This window comes from Mirounga leonina, unplaced genomic scaffold (genome assembly GCF_011800145.1).
Source record: "Mirounga leonina isolate KUSES-001 unplaced genomic scaffold, KU_Mleo_1.0 Mir_91, whole genome shotgun sequence".
Classification (NCBI taxonomy): Eukaryota; Metazoa; Chordata; class Mammalia; order Carnivora; family Phocidae; genus Mirounga; species Mirounga leonina.
Genome location: NW_023270839.1, coordinates 48,239,391 through 48,255,490, shown reverse-complemented (window position 1 = coordinate 48,255,490; position 16,100 = coordinate 48,239,391).

The window sequence follows — 16,100 nt, the reverse complement described above, 5'->3', positions numbered from 1 at the left end:
TGTTATAGACCTAACAATACGATCATAGACATATTGTTCTATACAATTGTTTTTAAATCAGTTAAGAGAAGAAAGAAGAAATATACACTTAGGCTGTCTTTTACAATTACATAATTACCTTTACCAGCACTCCAATTTTTCATATGGTTTCAAATTACTTTCTGGATTCACTTGCTTTCAGGCTGAAATAACTTCCTTTAGTATATCTTATAAGATAGGTCTGTTAGCAACAAATTCTCTCAATTCTTATTTGTCTTTATTTCACTTTCATTTTTGAAAGCTAGTTTTGCTGAATATAAGATTCTTGGTTAACAGGTCTTTTTTTTTTTTCTTTTCTTTTAGCATTCTGAATATGTCATACCTCTGCCTTCTGGCCTCCATTGCTTCTGATGAGAAGGCAGCTGTTATTTTTATTAGGGTTTCCTTGGACATGATGAGTTATTTTTCTCTTGCTGTTTTCAAGATTTTCTTTGTCCTTAACTTTCAAAAGTTACTACAATATATGTGTGTGGATCTCTTCATGTTTTTCCTACTTGGAATTCATTAAGCATCTTAGATGTGTAGATTAATGTTTTTCATCAAATTTGGGAAGTCCTATTTCTTCAAATATTTTTTATGTTCTGTTCTTTTTCTCCTCTCTTTCTAATATTCCTATTATGCTTATGTTGTTGCACCTAACAGTATCCCACTTTTCTCTAAAGCTATGTTTGTTTTTCTTAAACCTTTTTTCTCTATTTCAGATTGCATGTTCTCTATCAATCTATCTTGAAGTTTGCTGATTCTTTCTTCTGCCAGCTCAAATCTACTATTGAGACTCTCTAATGGATTTTTCATTTCAGTTCTTATATTTTTCAACTTCAGAATTTCCATTTGGTCCTTTCTTATAATGTCTATCTCTTTATTGATATTATCTATTTGATGAGGTATTGTCATCATACCTTCTTTTACTTCTGTATAGATGGTTTCCTTTGGTTCTTTGAACATAATTTATAATGACTCCTGTGAAGTCTTTGCATGCTATGTCTGACATTGGACCCTCTAAGAGGCAGCTTTGTTGTTTGCTCTTTTTTCTTGTGTATTGGTCACACTTTGCTGTTTCTTTGCATGTCTCATAATTTTTGTTGAAAACTGTAGTTTATTTTTTATTTACTATATAGTAACATAAATGTATGATATATTGGGGCGCCTGGGTGGCTCAGATGGTTAAGCGTCTGCCTTCAGCTCAGGTCATGATCCCAGGGTCCTGGGATCGAGTCCCACATTTGGCTCCCTGCTAGGCGGGGAGCCTGCTTCTCCCTCTGCCTCTCTCTCTCTCTGTGACTCTCATGAATAAATAAATAAAACATTTTTTAAAATGTATGATATATTTGTAATATAAAAATATATTAACATTTTAGATAATATATTGCAGCAACTGGATACTAGCCTCGACTCCAACACAGAGTTTCCTCTTGCAGTTTGCTTGTTTATTTATTTATGATTTGGCTGGGTTATTTTGAAAAGTGTTTCTTTTGCAGTGTGCATGGTCTGATGTCACTCCTAAAAGGCACAGCCTTGGGCATGTGCACTGTCACCTTGGGATGACTGGTTTTAAGAGGGCTTTCTTTGTCTCTTTCCTTGACTTTTCTGTTAAGCTGTCTCTATTGGTATCACACCTAGCCACTAGTCTCCACTAATTGCTGACTGATTATTGTTTTCAGCAATGCCCTATGGCATAAATTGCTTCACAGTCTAATCCAATTAAATTAAGCCCCTTTGCAGGGGCAATCTTTAAGGGTAGACTTTGAGATTTGTTCTGAACCCGGAAGGGCTCTTCTCAAGGGTCTCTTTCCTTGCTTCTCTCTGGCAAACTTCTAGCTGGTTAAATAGTTTGTTTTTCTCATGGAGCTACCAGCTTTCTCTTTATTGCTTACCACCAATATCTCCATTGTTTTTGGCAGCACCCGCAGGCTTGAATTTCCCCACACTCTATTCCAAATAAAGTCAGTTCCCTTGGGGAGAGAATCAGAGTTCTGTTCTTAAGGCCTTCCTCCCTCCCTGTACAAAACCTCTATGCCACTGCTCTGAAGTGTGTGTCTTGGGGTAACACCCCTACTTTATAAGAGTGCTGGGTTGGCACAGTAGCCTCTGGTTTTCTAAACTGACCTCTCCTATTGTGGAAACCCCATTCTATGAGTGAACCAGGGTGAAGATCAGGGCCTCCATATTCTCAGCCTGCCATGCTTGGGGTAAAGGTTCCACCCTATGAGTTGGGGATGTGTTGAGGAAGAAAGTCCCAGTCCTCTCAGCTACTCTTTTCTGGAATAGAACTTCTGCAACACAGGGGTGAGGGAAATGGAAATGCTGGTGGTCTGTCACCCCCAGGGAGATACATTAGCCCTCAACTGGGAGCCAAGGGTAACAAGAATCCTGTGTTCTTGGTTGTCTCTGCCTAGGATGGACCTTCTCTTACAATGAGCTAGAAGGGGAGAGGAAGGAAGCAAGTTATAGCTCAAATGCCAGTCTCTTACTCTTCTTACCAAGTTTTAGTAGGTTTTCTTGAATAAATGTTTCTTTTTTGCTGTATGCCTTTAAGATAGTTTCTAGAGAATTTAATTTTTTAATTAAGTTTCAACAGTTGTTGTTTTATAGGGGAGAGGATCTGCAGAGTGCTTGTCACCATTCCAGAAATCATGTCCCTAAGATTTCTTAAATCCTGGTGTTCTAAGATTGGTGAGAGGTTTAGCTTTGTTTTGTTTTCATTTATTGTGCTGGAGAGTCAGTGGACTCTTAATCTGAAAATGTTTACTGTGGGTTTTGATGGTATATAAATATAGATATTTGGTATCTATCTCTATATATAAGATATATATATCTTCCCCCACCCTGACATTGTCTCTGTCCTCTCTTTCAGGAAATAGAATCAGTCAGATGGTCAGTCTCAGATTGATCTAATTTTCTTATCTCTTATATTCTATTATCTATCTGTTTCTTTCTGTTTAATTTTCTGAAAGATTTCCTTGACTATCTTTTTTATCACTTAAATTTACTTGTTCTCTGTTCCCCTTCTTGTGGCACCTTGTTCTTGTTTCAGGATGCAATATTTTTTTAAAAGATTGTACTTATTTATTTTAGAAGAGAGAGAGGGGCGCCTGGGTGGCTCAGTCGTTAAGTGTCTGCCTTCGGCTCAGGTCATGATCCCGGGGTCCTGGGATCAAGCCCCGCATCGGGCTCCCTGCTCTGCGGGAAGCCTGCTTCTCCCTCTCCCATTCCCCCCGCTTGTATTCCCTCTCTCGCTGTGTCTCTCTCTGTCAAATAAATAAATAAAATCTTAAAAAAAAAAAAAAAAAGAAGGGTAAGAGACAGCAAAATTGGGAGGGGCAGAGGGAGAGGGAGAGAGAGAATCTCAAGCAGACTCCAAGCTGAGTGCAGAGCCTGACACGGGGCTCGATCCCAGGACCCTGAGATCATGACCTGAGCTGAAACCCAGAGTCAGACATTTAACCGACTGCACCACCCAGGCACCTCGGATGCAATATTTCTTCCAGTCTCTCTGAGATTATCAACGATAGTTTCTTTGAGGTTTTCTTCTGCTCTTTGCAGCATCTTTGTTTCTGAGTTCCTTTTTTCTGTTGTTTTGGCCTTTCTTACATGTTGAAAGCTCCCCTCAAATGTTTGGAGATTGGCTCCTTGTTTTGGAGCTAGACATCCCAACCTAAAGGTACGTCCATGGCACCTGAAGACCACTTTCCATGGAGGAGAGAAAGCCAGTTTTGCAGTTAGACACACCTCTACATCTTCCTGCTTCTTGACACTGAGAGTAAATCCCCTGAGCATCCGTTTCTCTTTTAGTAAAATAAGGATAATAATACACCCTTGCAGATCCCAGCCTTTCCCAATCATAAATTGATCTAAGGTACTTTAGTTAATCCTTATCATCTGCATTAAGCATTGATGTGCTCTTCTCTTCCTTTTCCCCCTCCTTTCCCATCTGACATCATATGCTCATGATCACGCCTCTACCAATTATGGAGGGACAGGCCATCCCTGATAATAAGACTTTGCCATCATGCTGCCTTAAGCAGAGTGGTTAATAAGACAAATTTTGGTGTCAGGTGGACCTGAGATGCAAGCCCTGCACTGAGCCCTGAAGTAACAGATATGATGTAAAAGCCAAGATTCACCCAGTGTCCCCCAGCCTTATGTGAAACCTGTATTTACTACAGTCAAAAAGATGAGAGGAAATTGGAACAATATAGTCTGAGGGACACAGAGCCCACCCAAGGGGAAGACCCTCAATGACAATTGACATCTGGACTCCAGAAAAGAGGTCCCTCTCTGCTCCCCAAAGAACTGGAGAGTTAGAACAAAGAGCACATCTTCAAGTCTCAACAGCCTGGAGACACAGTTCTCCAGGACAGCTGTTGGACTTCATGTACCACATACACATGCCGCCCTGCCTCCCCACTTCCCTCCAACTCCTTCCTGCTGTTCCCATTTTGCTGCTCAAGCCCAGACCTCAAGGTTCTATTTTCTTGCAGGTACGGTCTCCCAAGCAAGGCTATGAACTAAGAGGAGGGAAGGGACAAGCTCTCCCAGGGAAGGGCAGCGAACAGGGGTGGTCGTGGCCTCCAAGTGAGAATCTGTGCCCTCTGACCTCCCTCAGGGCATTCTGCACCAGGCATTCAAAGTCTCCTCTGAGTTGGGTCTGGCCCTATTACTTCAGCTCTCTGAACCAGCCATGGTGAGTGCTCAAACCAGTTCTCTGGGCCCAGGTTGGGAGCTTGACTAGCTCCATGCTGTAGCCAGTGCCCTCTGGGAGGGGCATTGCATACAAGGAGTTCCACACACCTGAGCCCTCTGTTGTGAATGTGTGCCTCCACACCTATACACATCATCCTGGGGGTGGCAGGTCACCTGAACAGAACCAGCACACTCGGTGCTCAGGGGTTCTCCTGCACTCCAGTGACCCCATCCTTCATCTCTGTCACCTCTCCCACATTTCTGAGGGACAACTGGGCACATAGTCTGAAACATATTTGGCAAACTCTACACCCATCCATCTAATGGGCCTCAAGAGGCACCTCCTATGGGCACTGCTCTGTGTTAGGCCAGGCAGGATGAGGCAAAAACAGTAAACAGGATGCATTCCTGTCCTCCAGTTAGTTGGAATAAAAGGCAACACTTGCCAAGTGTCCAATAATAATGCAGTAGGAGCCTAGAGGATGGATCTATTTTAAAAGGATGGACCTGGAAGTGTTCTCTAGCTTGATCTGGGTGGTAGTTACACAGGTGTATGCATACGCAAAAATCATCAAGCTGTACACTTAAGACATACACACTTCACTTACAAAAAATGACAATTGGCCCCAACCCCAGAACTCAGCAGAGAGGAGACAGGCCAAGTGCGGAGAGAAGGCAGGTGGCAGGGCCATGGGGAAGAACAGGTCTGGAGGCTGTGGTGGCAATGGGAAGGAGCTAAGGACATAGGTTGGAGCTCTTGTCAAGAAAGAAGCCCAAGGCCTGGGGACTAACAGAAAGTCAGAGACAGAGGCGATCAAGAGTGAGAGTTCTGGGGTATGAGAGCCACAGCAGCCCTCTCTTTAGGGAAACAGGGAGTTCTGGGAAGTCTCCGTATGCACACAGTTGGTGGGGAAGCTGGGGAGGGATTTGTTGGCTTCTCTTAGATTCTGATTGAGTGGGGACCATATGACAGACAGCTGGAATATCCAGGGTGCCAGACAATATTCAAGATTCTGGAAGAGGTGCCCTGGGAAACAACTTCAGGTAGCAACCAGCAGCAGCCAGCCCACAGGCCTAGGACCACCACCATCCCCAGGGCCTGGTTTCCTCAAAGCAATCTAAACAGAACAAACCCAGAGCCCACCCGAGGCTAGCTAAGGTCAGCCCACCAACATCTTGGCCCAAGACCCTGTATTCTGGGGACATGCGTGGTGGGTCTCCAACTCAGAGGTGGAAGGGAAAGGGCAGACAGTATGTGCAGAATCAGTGCTAAGAACCGAATCTAGGCCACCCATTAAGCTAAGCAGGGTCCCTCTCCACATCTCTGATCCCCCAGGGCAGGAGGCTGAGTGCCTCACAGGAGCTCACTCCGTTTTTCATAAACCCTAAGTGCCAGGATGTTTTTCTCTCTATGGGGTTGAACTTTGTCTCAGGGAGATAACTTGGCGGTCTAGCACACTCTCCTGTCCCCTGGGGCTGCTTTTCTCTGCACATCCAGCCGTTTTTGTGCACCTGTTCAGTGTGCTGGCTCTTTTCCTGCAGGTATTGGACAGTGAGGGCTCTGAAAGGATCACAACCCTTCAGATGCAGTCTGGGCCGAAAAGAGGAACAATCACCTCTTCTGATCTGCATGCTATGCCATATTAATGCAGCCCAAACTTCTGGGGAAGCTACAGGCTTTGTTTTGTGTTCTCACTTAGCTCACAGCAAAGAGAGGAAGCTCTCATTTCACAGGCGCCTGCCTCAGTTTCCCACAGCTACTTGCTGTGGCCCCCCAGACCCTGCTCCACTGGGCCTCTACCCATCCTATCCACCTTTACCCACTACCCTCTGCCCTATTCATGACCCTTCTTTCAGTTTCCCAGCTAGCCCTCTCCTTCCTACCTTTGCACATGCAATAACTTTGGCCTGGAATGTTCTGGCTCATCTTCCCAGCTAACTACTGGTCATTCATTTTTCTTCTGCTCGTTTCCTCCAGGAAGTCTTCCCTGAAACCCCCCCTCCCATCCTCGCGAAATTAGGCCCTGTGGTTACCACTCTCGGAGCGTTCTGTACTTTTCTTTCTAGGTGCTTATCAGAGTGTTTCCTCTTCCTTATCTGATCAAGGTCTGTCTCTCCCACTAGATAGTTAGCCCCTGAGGGCAGGGAGCATACCTGCTTCTGCTCCTCACAGTGGCCCATCCCCAACACCGAGCACAGGGCCTGGCAGAAGGGGTAGGTACAATAAAGAGGGACCGAGCGAATGAATGAATGAGGCACGGTGTTATTTTATTTGATTAGGCCGAGCCCCTCCGTTGCCGCGCCACTCCATCCTGCCCAGGTGGAGCAAGAGGATGCAAGGTAGAGGGTGGGCTTTAGACACGGGAAGACCTGGGCCTGTATTCCAGCACGGCCACTGACCAGATTATGCCTTTGGTGAGTTACTTCACGTCTCTGAGCCTCAGTTTACTCACCAGCAGGATGACAGATGAAATAGTCATGGATGCAAAGAACCTGACACACGATGCTCAGAACATGAGTCTCCTTGCCAGGATGCTGGTGAGAGGGGCGTGTTCACAGCCTCGGACCCAGGTACGTCCCATCCCCCGTGCAGAGGTCCTCTGCGGCAGGCCCAAAGCAGGGGCGGCGGGGAAGAGGCTGCCCTTGTGGGGAGAATTGCTCTGGGAATTCTCTGGTTCAGGACCATCTTCGCTCTCAGATGGCCTCGGAGCCCCTTCATCCTCGCCTCTCTTTCAGCACAGGGAAAGGGCACACCGGACTGTCTCCATTTGCTGACCAAGCAAGCAGAGGCTGAGCCCCGGCTGCGTGGGGCACCCTCACCTACTGCGGGCCTCGCCGATGCCCCTGGTAGGGGACTCCGGGAGCCAGGCGACTCTGGCTGTGCCTCAGGCTTGCTGGGGAGAGGGGTCCAAGTCCTTGCCCTCTACTGCCTTGTTGGCTCACTCTGTTAGAAAGAGGTTTTCCTTTTTCTCATGCCCCTTTCCTAGAACCACCACCAGGGATAAATAAATGGAGAAAAACTGACGTGATCCAGACTTGTGCCTGGTGGGTCTTAGCTGCTTCTCTGGGAGATGAGACTGTTGGTCAAGGCTCTTTCTGGGCAGAAGGGAAGGGGGCTCAGCCCGTGGGCCATCAGAAGGATGACTCTGCCCTCAGGGGCTGGCACTTGAGGCATCACTGGGAACCCCTGAAGCATCTTCAGGACACATTTAAAGCCACAAGTCGCACAGTCCAGTAGCTGAGTTTTCACAGACTCTTTCAAGGGTCGTCGCTGGCCTCACCCATACCAGTAAGCCCCTCCTGCCTGCTCCCACCCGCCGGGACCCTTAGCTTTAGGCTCTGCAGAATGGCATTCCCTCTGCCTCCACCTACCACACCCAACCTCAAAAGCAGCCCCAGAGCCTGGGTCAGGTGTGCCAGCTGGCCCCAGGCCTCTGCACACACTGCACCCCACTCCTGCCCTCCCTGCCCTCTTTGCTAATGCCTACACCTCTCTTAGAACTCAGCCCGCGGAGAGCCTCCTTACAAAGCTCCCCATTCATCAGAGCACCCCTGCAGGCCAGGTGGGTTGTCCTGCAGAGCCCCCTTGGCACCCTAGGATTACTTACCCCCACCTCTTACTCCCTCCCTGGGTGGTCTGTCTGCTCTCTGTCTACTTCACTAAACCAGAAGTGCCTTGAAGTCCGGGCTGGGTCTTGATCCAGGACAGTGTCTGGACCCAGAGTTCGAGACATGAATGAATACGATGAGGCTGTGCACGTGTTGGGGTTCGGGTATCCGGGAACTCACTATACTTTCCACTCAATTTTGCTGTGAACCTAAAAAGTAAAGTCTATTCATTTTTTTTTTTAATTTTAAATGAATGAAGAAACATGATCAGCCTTTGATGACACAACATTGGCTTGCGGAGGCCTGAGGCATTGCCCTTGTGTGAGGCACCCCAGACGGACTGGTCCTCCCTAAGGGAAAGGACTTCCCTTCCCTTGTCAGCCCAGCCAGTCTGCAACCCGCCCAGGCGTGGGTGCTACCAGATGGTGCGGTTGGCCCACCTGGACGACCGGCGGCCAACCCTGCCCATCCACCCGTGATGCAATATGCCGAGGGGCCCGCAAAGGCCATCTGACCTTTGCACCGGGCCCTCCATGTCTGCTGCTGACCCACTCCTGGAAGGCCAGCCTGGCTGGTGAATATAGGAGGAACTAACCGGGAGGCTCACAAACCCTCCACCCACACATGATCTGACCCACCTTCTGCCCATAACCTAGAGTATCCCCGCATCCCAGACCACCACGTCTCTCCGGGAGTCCCAGAAGGACAGAGCTGGAGCCCTGGCAGGATCTGTAGCCCCGAGGGGCCAGTCCTGGCTCCAGGAGGCGTGCCGGGAGATTTCTCAGTGTTCCTGTTCACCAATTGTAGAAATGGAGCGACTCGATGAAGACTTTTTTTCCCCCAGAAATTCTCTGCCTTGGCCACTGTCCCCCTGAAGGTCCAGGATGATCAGGGAATGCTGAAGAAGGCTTTGGGGCCTCCACCCCCCCCCCGCCCCCCCCCACACCCTCACTCACCTGCTGCTTCTCCAGCTGGTCTCGTCCTCTGGTCATCCTCCAAAGGCTCTGGGCCTGAGAGGCAGCAAGGGCTTGGAGCTGACCCGTGCTTTCCCACTTCAAAGCCGTGGGTCCTTGAGGAAGTCAAGCCTCAGTGTGCTCATTTGCCCAATGGGGATAATAGCCACCTTAAGGATTGCCATGAGGGTTACAGCATAAACAGGGGCGGTTACTTCTGAGCAGTACTCCCCTCCCCTGCTCTGCATGTAGGGTGACCACGCATCCTCGTGTACCCAGGTCAGTCCCAGTTGATGTCTGTGATCCTGATGTGTTTATTGCCCCTTTTTACTCTCAGAAGTGCTCACTCTGGATGACAAAATACATGGTCAGCTTACCTGCCCCTCTTCTTATTCCCAATGCAGGCCCAGCCTGTGCGAGGAGCACCTCCCATTTCTGCTCTCCCCTCCAAGAGGCCTGGTCTTGGTTTGTAGGTCTCTCTGAGCCTCAGGTTCTTGATTTTAATGGGATAGCAATGCCTATCCTGAAGGATGGTGAGGAGGAGGAAATAAGGTAGGCAAAGCACACTCCAGGTGCCGGATAGAAGCATGAGTTCCCTTCTAGGGCCTTCTCTCCCCGGTTCCCATCATGCCAATTTCCCAAGAGCGGAGCTCCAGAGCTCAACTTCTCCCCTATCCAGAGAGTGATTTTTAGAAGTTGCAGGTGACATATGAGCTGCCAAGCTGTGCTCTTTCTGGAGAGCAAGAAATGATCTTCACCCCCACTCCCAAGCTCCCCTGAAGGCTCTGGGGGGCACCCCAGCCTCTCCTCCCTGCATGCATGCCCGTGCTGGTTGCTTCCAAGCCCACTGCTACAGCCGGAAACCCTCAGGCCTCAGCCACAGGGAGTGACGGCACCTTTGAACTCTCCCCGCTTTTCCAGGAATCCAGAGGCCCAAAAGGGAATTTGTTGGGCCTCCAATCCCAGGGGACCTGCTATCTGGGTCAACAGGCAAAGGGTAACCATGTAACTTCAGCAGATAAAGCCACCATGAGACCAGCCGGTTGCAGCAAGGGAGTAACATGCTCTCAGATCATAGCTGGATTAGCAGCATGTCCTCCAAAGGCCCCGAAGTCCCGATCTCCTGTGCCTCTTGCCCTCACACCCACCCACTCCTGACATTCCTTTGCTATTAGACAACTGGCAGTTCTTCTGGGCCGGTCTTTGCCTTGCCCCAGGTCGTACCAAACCTGCCTTGACTATTGTAGAAGATTTGGTTCCATCAGGAAGCTCTTGGTGTAAACAACATGTCAGTCACTGGGATCGGATTCCAGGCCTCTTTGTTCAGAGGCATTTGCTTGACATTTCAGATTTTTGTGCTGCCCTAGAAACCGCAATGTATGTATGAAGGAAGCTATGGGACAAAAAAGGTAATGAGGCAGCTGCTAAACTGGGACTAAAAGAAACAGGTATCTGGTGGTAGTCGCGGTGTGTGGTAGACGGAGCGTTTCAAAGGACCCCAGCGCGGTAAATGCTCATGAGGGTGGAGCTCTGGTTCTGGGGCAAAGCCAGCGTGGAGGTGGCTCCCAGGCAGGGGGACCCTCACTTTCCCATCTGCGAGATGGATTAGATACGCTAGCTGACTCCATCGTGCAGCTGTGGCGTCAGGAGGGTGGAGTGAGATCGAGGACATGTACAGGGAGCACCTAACCCAGGTACGTAACCCGAATGTCATTAGGGCTCCGGGTGGCTCAGAGAAGCACACACTGGCCAAGGAATTTAAAAGGAACCCCAATCCTTACTTGGGTCTCTTGAAGAACCTTAACGTGTGTCCAACTCACAACCCTCAGCAACATTCCTCAAACACCCCTTTAGTCCCCACCTCCATCTACTTGAACCCCCAGCAGCTCAAAGACTGTGAAGCCAACTCCCAGACTGTACCCCAACTCCTGGCCCACACGCCTGGGTCTGCTGCCCGCCCCCCCGCCCCACTCAGGCCTCTCTCAGCTCTTCATTATGGAGGTCATCGAGTCTCTCCACTCCTTGCTTTAATTTCCCACCCCCTTCGCCCAGGACCAGAATTTACCACACAAAGGAGACACAATACAAGAAGTAAGACTCCCTTCCCCTTTCTTCCCATCTCCCCAGTTCCGTTAGCTCGGTCTGTTTTTTCTACTTCCACACCACAGAATGCCCAGGAACCATGAAGGCAGACTAAACAATCCTGAGAGAAAAAAACTGTGGTAAGCAAAGCAGAATTCTTTTTAGTGGGTGGCACTGGGGACTGTTAATAAATCTGCAGCAACACACACACAATTGTCACTAAGTGCCCCCCCCCACCTGGCCCCCCACCCTCTAGCCACAGGACAGTGGTTCTTACACTTTCTAACCATGCTGGGTCTTCGTCACATCGTCACTCACTTTTGCACCCCCTTCCTCTCCAGAACCACAGGTCTGGCCAGGGCCTTCAGCACAGCCTCGCTTCCCCCGCTTAGCATCTGGCTTCCTCCCCGACTCCAGGGTCTCAGTCCTCCAATCTGTCCCCAGAACCACACAGCTGACCTCTACCACACTCCACGCTCGCCTCGCTCCCCTGCTGAAGCTCCCCAGGTCCCTAGCCCCTGGAGCCCAAGTTCCTACCCAGGTGTCCCACATCAAGCACAGGGTAGCACGTCTTCAGCCTTCCCATCCACTTCTCACTCCCCCGGTCCTCCAGGAAGCATCGGCGTGAGCTCTGCACCCTCCAACAGGCCCACCCTTACTACTTCTCGATTCTGAGCCTCGCACTGAGTCTGTACTACACAGTCTCACGCTTGATTCTCATGGTCATTTGATTGTTTTAAGGCCTTGAGTCTTCTGCCCATAAGACCGTAAGCTGCTTGAGATCAGGGGCCTCAAAGGCTTCTAAGTAGCACCCAGTGGTACTCAAAAGTCCTCCTCCCCTATTAGCTCATGACAAGAAAAACAGACCCATTTCTACTCCAAAGGCCTTGATGGAAATCTCCAGATGCCCCTGCCAAGCCTTTTGCATGTTCTCTGCCAAGTCATTTTTAGGAACTTCTGGATAAAGGACAGAAGGAACCCTTTTTAAAATGTGTGTATTTACTGCCATTGTGGTAGATACTATACTCATCTGCCTCACAACTTAAAATGAAGTTGGTCGGGGCGCCTGGGTGGTTCAGTCGTTCAGCATCTGCCTTCGGCTCAGGTCATGATCCCAGGGTCCTGGAATCGAGCCCCACATCGGGCTCCCTGCTCGGCAGGAAGCCTGCTTCTCCCTCTCCCACTCCCCCCTGCTTGTGTTCCCTCTCTCGCTGTCCCTCTGTGTCAAATAAATATAGAAAATCTTTAAAGAAAAAAAAAATGAAGTTGGTCTCCCACCTTTCTCAACCACCCAGTTCTGCTGCCAAGCGGCAAACAATGGACTGGTTTCTTGTTTATTTTTCAATAGGTATTTGATGCACCTACAAGGCAATGGGAACACATCCTCTTTTCCGCCCCTCACTTGTTTTGCACATAAGCTAGGATGCAATAGACATCGTTCTGCGTCTCGCATTTTCTGTTTAGTAGCGTTATCTCAGACAGCATCCCACACGGGCACCTAGAGGGCTTCCTCACGCTCATCTTGTGGCTGCGTAGTGTCCGGGTGTAGGAGCGACCCTAACTGATGCAACCAGTCTCCGGTTGTGACATAGTGAGGGTGTTCCCAGCCTTTTACCGACACATACAATGCCACGATGAACAACAGCCTTATTCAGACATAATGCGCTCTATGCATCTGTGGGACGAATCCCTGGAAGTAGAATTGCTGGGTGAAAGGGTAAAGTACATACGTAATTTTCATAGATATTTCCAGATCGTTCTCCAGCGAAGTTGTATTAAACCTGCAGTCCTGCTGTCCAGGTAGCAGGTGCCCATCCCCCGCCCTCACCGAGCTTACAGACGAAAACCTCCGCTGAGGTGCAGTTTGCTTTGTGTCACTCTCCCCATGAATGTGGTTGAGTAGCTTTTTATGTTTAAGAGCCAAGTGGAGCGTGTGTGTGTGAGTGCGCGTGCACATAAACATGTGGACTCGATTTTTTTTATCCTCTGCTTACCTTTCTTTTGTATTCTTGGTCTTTTTTGAATCAATGTATAGCTCTTAGGGGAATTAGTCCTTTTATTTATATTAGGGGAATTAGTCCTTTGTTATATGAGCTGCAGATAATTTCCCATTTATGTTTGTCTTTGACCTTGCCTCTGGGCTATTGCTAGGCGGAATTGTTTATTTTTCTGTAGGTAAATTTATCAGTCTTTGCTTTTATGGCTCCGACGTTGTGTGTCTCGCTCAGAAAGGAGCAGGACTGCCCCTCCTCTCCCCACCACATACACACACACCTTTTTTTTGTCAGTACAAGCTTGGAATGACATACCAGGCTTTGTGAGGAACAGAACAACTCCTGCCCTCCAGGAGATTCCTGTTTACAAAGTAAACAGGCAACTGCAATTCCGTGTTATAATAAATAACAGGGGGCACAATGGGAACCTGGGCAAGGACCACCTGATCCAGCCTGAGTCGGCCAGGGAAGGCTTTCCAAAAGAGGTGGCACCCAGGTACATCAGAGGCATGAGTCGGAGTCAGCCACATGAATAACAGGAGTCAGCCGGGTGAAGTGACAGCAAGTGCAAAGGTAAGAAGCAGCAGGGCTTTGTCAAGGCTGTCCAGTCTGGCAAGAAGATGGGGAGCCTGGCATGGTGACATGTAATAGGGGTGGAGCTGGAAAGGTAGGCAGGGGCCAGCTCACGGAGGGCCAAGATGTGTACTGCCCAGGAATCAGGGCCTTCCCTGAGGCAGTGGGGAGAAATCAGAGGGTCACAGAAGAGCTAGACACAGCCAGTGTGGGGGTGGGCCCTGGCGTGGAGACTTGTACCTCTCACCCAGCAGTAGCCACAGCAGCCCAGAGAGGCTCCAGGCTGCCGAACAAGAGTGTGAATTTCAGACCCAAATGTTCAATTTTGTCAAACTTCCAGAATTTGATAAAAATAATGAGAGATGGGCGCCTGGGTGGCTCAGTCAGTTAAGCGTCTGCCTTTGGCTCAGGTCATGATCCCAGGGTCCTGGGATCGAGCCCTGCATCGGGCTCCCTGCTCAGCCGGGAGCCTGCTTCTCCCTCTCCTTCTGCCCAACCCCCCCCCCCCAACTTGTGATCTCTCTCTGTGTCAAATAAATAAAATCTTTAAAAAAAAATGAGAGAGACTAGCATCTTCTCTGAGAAATACTTCTAACTTCAATGCTGACCACTTTCAGAGTTTTGACTCTTGGTGGGGAGAGCTGTTGCTGCCACTCCCCTCCCCCTGCAGTTGGGGCCAGGTGGGTACAGCCTGATGCTAACTGCCCTCTCAGCTCCAACCTCAGGGGCTCAGGGGACACCTGGGCTCTTCAGCCCCAGCCCCAGCCCATCCATCCAGAACCCCATTCAAAATGGGCAACAGGGATGCAGGATTGCAGTGACGGAGTGAGGGACCCCAGGGATGGAGCCTCCAGCTGGCCTACATCCATGGGGGACATCTCTCCTTCCAGCCAACAAGCTCCTCGGTCCCGCTCTGAGGAGCCACAGCTGTTTGCAGAGGTATTGGGTAGAGTCCTATCAACCTCTCTGCTCCTGTGGCCTTCGAGAACCAGCATTGTGTAGCAGGTCTGGGCAGCTGTCTTTCCTAAAGTGCCCAGCACAAGGTCTTGCATACAGTAAGCACTCAGTAAATGGCAGCAGTTTCTATTAAAATTGGAGAGCCTCACTACTCATTAGCAGGTTGCTGAGGGAAAGAAAGGGCAATGCAGACACAAGGAGGGACGTTGGAAACCATGTAAGTGCAACTTTGGGATTGTCTCTGAATTTCAATGATCCAGGCCCTCCCCATCCCCCAACCCTCAAACCTGTCAGAGGTTGGTCTGTGATGCTACCATTTGAGGTAGATTTCCTTTATTGCCCTAAGGCAACTGTATCCCAAAGTGTCACTTGATTAAGTCAAGTGCTGTAGAAAGAAAGGCTCTTGGAGGCCTGGAAGCCGTGGTCCCAGCCAGCAGGCTCACTGGTGCCCCTCAATGGTAGCCTCTACCCTCAGCAGTCCAAGGGCATGCGGGGAGTGCCCACACACCCCTGGCCTGGAAGGCAGGAAGCCAGCCCCAACCTCAGCTCCAAACAGGCCCACAAGCCCCTCACCACTGCAGCCGCCAAACAGCAATTAGGTCAAAGGCAGGGTGGTGGGGTTTTCTAGGGCAGAACACGTGTCTCTCTGGAGTCTACTTTCTGAATTCCTGTGTGCCGTTGGGTGGGGTCGGAGGGGAGGCACAGACACCCAGGTCCTGGTCTCAGGTGCAGCAAAGCTGATGAGGACATCAGGAAGCAAGGGGCCTAGGTTCCAACCCTGCTGGCTGTGTGCCTGTCATTTGCATAAAGGCCACGTCAGCTTAGGGCTGGGGATTTTACTTTTCCCAAAATGAGAGGGTCTATTTCAGTAAATGTTAGCAAAGCTCACTGGTATGAATACATATCCAGCTTTAACTTCCCTTTAGTTGACATTTATTACTATGTAAGAGGCAGGGAGGCAGGTATCTGGCACACATAACCTCATTTCATTCTCTCAACAACTCCATGAAGGTAGGATCATCCAGATGAGGAAAGCAAGAGTCAGAAAGGCTGAGAGCCCTGAGCCATGGTCCCACTGCTAGCACACGGCAGAGCTGGGATTTGAACTAGGGTCTGTCTTAACCACCACATGAGATTGGCAGGAAGACACGCCAGTCAGTTGTCAGCCCCGACCCTTCACCAGCCACACCAAGCAATGCCCCTGATCTCT